Here is a 6,623-nt window from a genome sequence, read left to right as displayed (position 1 = left end):
ATGTAAAATTATTAATGGATTGAGTGATTGTCATCCTCATTAAAGTACAGTAATAGTGCATTACAGTATAAATAGTTTGAGTCATCTTCAATAAAGTACTGTGTTACTAGATTGAGTAATTCCTATACTCAATAAAGTGCAATATTAATACATTGAATAATTCCCATCCTTAATAAAGTACCATATGGGTAGCTTGAGTGATTCTCATCCTCAGTAAAGTACAGTATTGATACAATGAGTCATTCTTATCCTTAATTAAATACAGTATTAATCAATTACAGTATTACTAGATTGAGTGATTATCATTGTCAGTAAATTAAATCATTGATAGATTGAGTAATTCTCATCTTCAATAAAGTACAGTATAAATAGATTAAAATATTAATAGATCTTGGTGATTTTAATCCTCAATAAAGTACTGTATTAATACATTACAGTGATTCTCATCTTAAACTGGTTATTAATAGATTTATAGATTCCCATTCTCAAGAAAGTATAGTATAAATAGATTGAATGATTCTCCTCCACAACGGAAATCTGTCATTCAAATTTAATCATATGTTATTATGAAAATGTCACTTCGCTAAGCCACTGGTGCACACTTGATTCTAATTATATCATCATTCCCAAACACACTTTTGCCAGTCACATGTGACCCATGAGGTGATGTGTACAATAACACCAAGAATATTTAACACTATGATTCTTAATTCTCACACTCTTGGCATTTTATTACAAATAAAAAGTAGATTGTAGTCACAAAGTCAGTTGTATTAAATGTCTCTGACAAAAGTATCATTTGAAGTGTTAGTACATTATTAACAAGAATATATTTTTAAAAATTGAGGCATTATGATTCAGTTTTGACGAGAAGGACGCATAGTTTTAAGAAAACACTGTTTCAGCCAGCAGAGGGGGTGTGTTAAATCGAATGTCAGCAGACCCTCTTTATGCCCCATTTTTGCATTATGATAATTGCCTCCCCATATTTTCTGTGGTTGTAATTAGTGAGGTCTTCACTGTAAGTAGACACAGGGAGCAATGATGAACATCCACACACACACACTCTCTCACACACACACACACACACACACACACAGAAGTTGCAGAGCATTGGCATGCAATTACACTCCTGCAATTATAGTTCTATTGTAAAGCAGGGATTTAGGAGGATTTATGCATGGTTGATGTGCCAATGCAATTAAAAATGGGACAAATCTGGTTCAGTCCTGTAAAAATGTGTCATGTTTTTCCATATATCTGTCCTGTACTACAGCTTTCTATGGATACTGCTATTAAAAATACTTTTAACTTGCTGTTCATATTTAAAATGCTTATCTTACTACCTTTATGAGGACCTTTCACTGGCTTAATAGGCTTAATCTCAGGAAACCTTTCGGCTCTTTTAATATTTAAAATATATGCTGTGCATATATATATATATATATATATATATATATATATATATATATATATATATATATATATATTCACACACACATACACACACACACACACACACACACACACACACACACACACACACACACACACACACACACACACACACACACACACAGTTACACTTGACATTTCCTAGGCTTCCTACTGAGTTAGATGACCCAGCTCCTCTATGCAGCATGACGGAGGAAGCAGTGACCCAATAAGAACAGGCACTGCAGGAGAAACACACACACACACACACACAGAGTTTTTTCCATTTCTCTGAAGGTCCTTTATCCATCTGGTAACATGCTGAATAGACAGTCTTTACATGGGGGTCTTGGGGCCGATAAACAATCACATTGAGAACCACTTTTGCATAATAACACGTTCATTTCAAGTGAACAGATTGCTAAGTGGTCCATCGGCCTGCGCCTGGTCTCTGTAAACAACATCATTTGGTTGTCTTAGTAACATCAGAGGAGAAACGAGTTGCCATTAGTATGTTTGGCTTTGCTGAAATGATGACATTAATGTCTGGCACACAGCTGGTGTAAAAGGCCATGCTAAGGGCTGGGACATAACTTCAGTCTGAATATTGTTGACTAGCGGAAGATTCGTGCTCAAAGGTAGAATTAACTAAATGTCTAAACATTGAGGCACTGATTTGCAAAAATCCCAAATAATCAGTACTCCAGTTAGTTGGCCGGTGGACTTACAAATATTTACAATTGATATACATGTACAACCTCAATTCCAAAAAAGTTGGGACGCTGCGTAAAATGTAAATAAAAATAGAATGCAGTGATTTGCAAATCTCATGAACACATATGTTATTCACAATAGAACATAGAAAATATGTCAGATGTTTAAACTGAGGAAATGTACCATTTTAAGAAAAAAATATGGTCATTTTGAATTTGATGGCCGCAACACGTCTCAGAAAAGTTGGGACGGGGGCAACAAAAGGCTGGAAAAGTAAGTGTTACTAAAAGGAAATACACTGTAAAACCGGTTAAGTTCATTTAACTCAAAATTTGAGGAAACTAAGTACCTAAAAATTTTTAAGTTGATGAATCAATTTCTTTAAGCCAAATACACTTAAATATAACAAAAAAAAATAATAACTCAATTAACTCTATTTAAGTGTATTTGGCTTAAATAAATTGATTCATCAACTTAAAAATTTTTGAGGTGATTAGTTTCCTCAATTTTTTTGAGTTAAATGAACTATCCGGTTTTTACAGTGTATTGGAATTTTAGAATTTATTAGAAAAATGTGAAAATGTGTAGTGAGAATGTATAGAGAATAGTGTGCAGATATTACAGGCACATTACCTTACTATGACTGGTATAAGCGTTTATAAATCCTCATAAGTAGTTATAACACTGAATAAAGCATGAGTGTATGACCTCATAATGTCATGCTGTCTAACACATTATATCATTTGTTCATAAGAACATTATTTACACTTACATTTACACCATTTAGCAGATGCCTTTATCCAGAGAGACTTACAGAAGTGCTTTGAAGTCTCTATCAATAACTACATCCTGATACTGCTTCACTGGTTCACTGGTTCAATTCCATCAGACTAAAACACTCTCTTGGGTGTACATTTAACTTAATTTCTGCATTCATAGTGTATTATGAATACAGGATTCATTTGACAGATTGTGTACAGTTTATATTTAACAACCACCAAAATAGAGGGGAATTTTTTTTTTTTTTTTTTTTTTTTAAGAATAAATAAATAAATAAATAAGCCACTGATTAGCCAGTCCACAGTCCCACTTCATATCTGCATGTAAGCCTTTTTTGCATGCTGTGTTAACAGTCTGGATTTATCAGAAATGATCAACAAACCCCATTAGAGATAGTAGAGCTCGTACGGAAGAGAGGCTCTCTGTGCAGCTGCCATTAACAGATAACGACAACAATTATAGAGAAGTGTTTAAGTGAATTCAGAGGTAACAACAGTGTGCAAACTCATTTAGAAAATGAGAATGCAAACCACGCTTTGTTTAAATGTATTCATTTGCTTACCAAGCCATGTTTTTTAAGAGTGCTTTTGGAGCCGATGCTTGAAATAGCGTTGGAGATTACTCACGTATCAAACTGGATCAAATTCATTCAGATTACGCTCTGAGATGCAAAAATATTGCGAAATATCATGAATTTCTGATACATTTTGGGATAATCTTTGCAGTCAGACTCCTGTCAAATATGAAGGTATTCGACAACATTACTGCATAATAAACACTTTTTTTTTTTTTTTTGCCTGTGCCAGGGTACAATGCTCACAGCTGCATTGCAGTGTTAAACAGGAGAAAACTGAAAAAGAGAGAATCACAGAGCGAGAGAGAGAGAGAGAGAGAGAGAGAGAGAGAGAGAGAGAGAGAGAGAGAGAGAGAGAGAGAGTTAATGAGACAGAGGTGTTTCTGGAGTTATAGTGTGTTAATTACACCCCTTCTGCTCCAGGCAACCCCTTTTTTTTCCTCCAATTTCCATTTTATCATTCCCCAATCCTTCTTTCTGGCTCTCTCCTTTCTTATCTTCAGTAGATGTGTAAGTGGCTCATAAAGGCCTAAATGGTGACAGCACTAGATGGGAGAATGACTACTGGTATTTGTTGCCTGGTACATTCTCTGTATTTTATTTGCCCTTGATGACAAAGCAATGCGTGACATATAAACAAACTCTCTCTCTCTCTCTCTCTCTCTCTCTCTCTCTCACACACACACACACACACACACACACACACACACACACACACACACACACATTCTGAGGCTTTGTTTTGAAGTTTGTGAAGCTGTCATGTGGATGATAAATGAACATTGGCTGAAGGTACTACTTGCTTCTCCAATCTCTTATTTTGCTGTCAGTGAACAAAACTTTTCATTACAAATCCAGAAAAAAATGGTTACTTTTCCGGAGTCCATGTTTCTGAGTGTGTGTGTGTGTGTGTGTGTGTGTGTGTGTGTGTGTGTGTGTGTGTGATAGAGTAATACTCTCAAAAACCTGCTGGGAGTATATAGAACTGTTCTAAGTTGACGTTATTGAAGCAATGCTAAACAATATAACTAGCTAATTGTAGCTGCTGTGACTCAGGCATAATATGCCACAAATATAAGGCAGCAAATTACCATTAGAGACCCACAGGGAGCATTATAGTTTCTATTACAACCAATACAATTTCCATTATAACCATTAAAATCATTACAAATTCTATGAGTGTTTCTATTGGGGCTTTCTTTTTCAGCACTTTTGGCTTTCTTTTCTCTGCTGTGGATAGATACCATTTTGTGGATATTTTTGGACCACAAATGGTAGCAGTTTAGATATATAAACCAGTCTTAGTGCATATCTACTGAAAATCTACTTCTTCGTTTTTTTTTTGTTTTGTTTTGTTTTCTTACAAATTAATTCTGTCATGGTGTAGGAACATGCTGCAAAAGTAATGTGGTATTATCCTTTTACTTGTCAGATATCAAAGGGAAAAAAAAGAGAAAGAGGGAGACTCAGAGAGAGAGAGAGAGGGAGAGAGAAAGAGAGAGAGAGAGAGAGAGAGAGAGAGAGAGAGAGAGAGAGAGAGAGAGATAGATTTCCCCTCAGGCAGCTGTGCATCTCTTTATGAATGATGAGGGTAATTTCTCCCAAACAGCCGAACGATCACTCTGCTACACATCGACCCCCCCCCCCCCCCCCCCCCCCCCCACCATCCTGCACTGTTTGGGAATTAATGAGAAACCTTGTTGACATGTATACCTATATGGACAAAGTGTGTGTAACTAAGAAATAATCAGATATATAAAATCTGATACTGCACAAACACAAACAAACACACGCACACACACACACACACACACACACACACACACACACACACACACACACAGAATATCAAAGGTAGGATTTTTTTTTTTAATGATTTGAGCTATTTAAATGCAGGCACACGCAGTATAAATGTTGGCACCCTGCTAATTTGGTTGTGTCTGTACTACAAAAATAGCAACTGGTGCAACAGGGGTCTGCCATTAGAAATCTGTTGGCGCAGTGGGATTTTTAAAAGCATTTGGTCCAAACTCCATCTATTGGGCCCTCCTCCTAGCTCAGAAGCAATGGCAAATTCCTGCCTTCAAGCAAAGCCTTAAAAGTCTTGTAACTTTTTTTTTTACTCTGTACAGATGGATAACCAATTAAGGAAAAATCTGGCGGCTCTTTTATGCTAGTAGGAGCATTTAATTATTTTTCTGGTATTGTTTGGTTCTACATGTCACTGCAAATCAACAAAGTTCTGGCTGATCACCTTTAACCTACGATGAAACATTTCTATCCTGATGGGAGTGATCTCTTCCAGGATGACTCCGCCTCCATCCACAGTGCAGGAGGGCTCACTGAATGGTTTGTTGGGGATGAAAATTTATGTAAATCATATGCTCGGACCTTCACAGTCACCAGATCTCAACCTGATTGAGCACCTATGGGAGATTTTGGAGTGATGGTTGAGACACCGCTCTATAACCACCATTATCAAAATACCAACTGTGGGAAGATCTTTTGTAAAAATGGGGTTAAAACTTTATGCTATTTTTATTATTTTAATTTGTCACCCATCTATATGTTATCCTGATTCAACATAAACAGGCTATTTCACTCAAATACTTACTAAATATATATAGATAGAACATCATATGTTTAATTGAGTCAATAAAATGTCTATCAAAACTGATTAAATGCCAAAGAATGACAAGGAATAAGCCAATATACGTAAATCCTGGCCTACAGCCATTGCAAAAAAGACACGTCACGTAATGCTTCACACGTTTCACATCACATATAATCTATAAGTGAATTTGAATCATATGGAATTATGAAACATCAGTAAACCCTATTTCACAAGCACACCACCCTCATGTTACTGCGAGACACAATAATACTGTATATATTATTTGCCATACCTGTATTCACAGATAATACAATATTAAGCCTTATTTTTATTTCTATACATTTTTTTTTCAATTTATGAAAAACATGATTAATAGTTATGATTAATTAGTTGTGTTGTTTAACTTCAATAATAACACATATGGTCAATATTTACCTGAGGAATTTAATTACTCTGGTCTGGATGTGTATCTTCATTCCAATAAGTAATGGACTATAAATAGTAACA

This window comes from Ictalurus punctatus, chromosome 4 (genome assembly GCF_001660625.3).
Source record: "Ictalurus punctatus breed USDA103 chromosome 4, Coco_2.0, whole genome shotgun sequence".
Taxonomy (NCBI): Eukaryota; Metazoa; Chordata; class Actinopteri; order Siluriformes; family Ictaluridae; genus Ictalurus; species Ictalurus punctatus.
Note: the sequence above shows the minus strand (reverse complement) of the source record.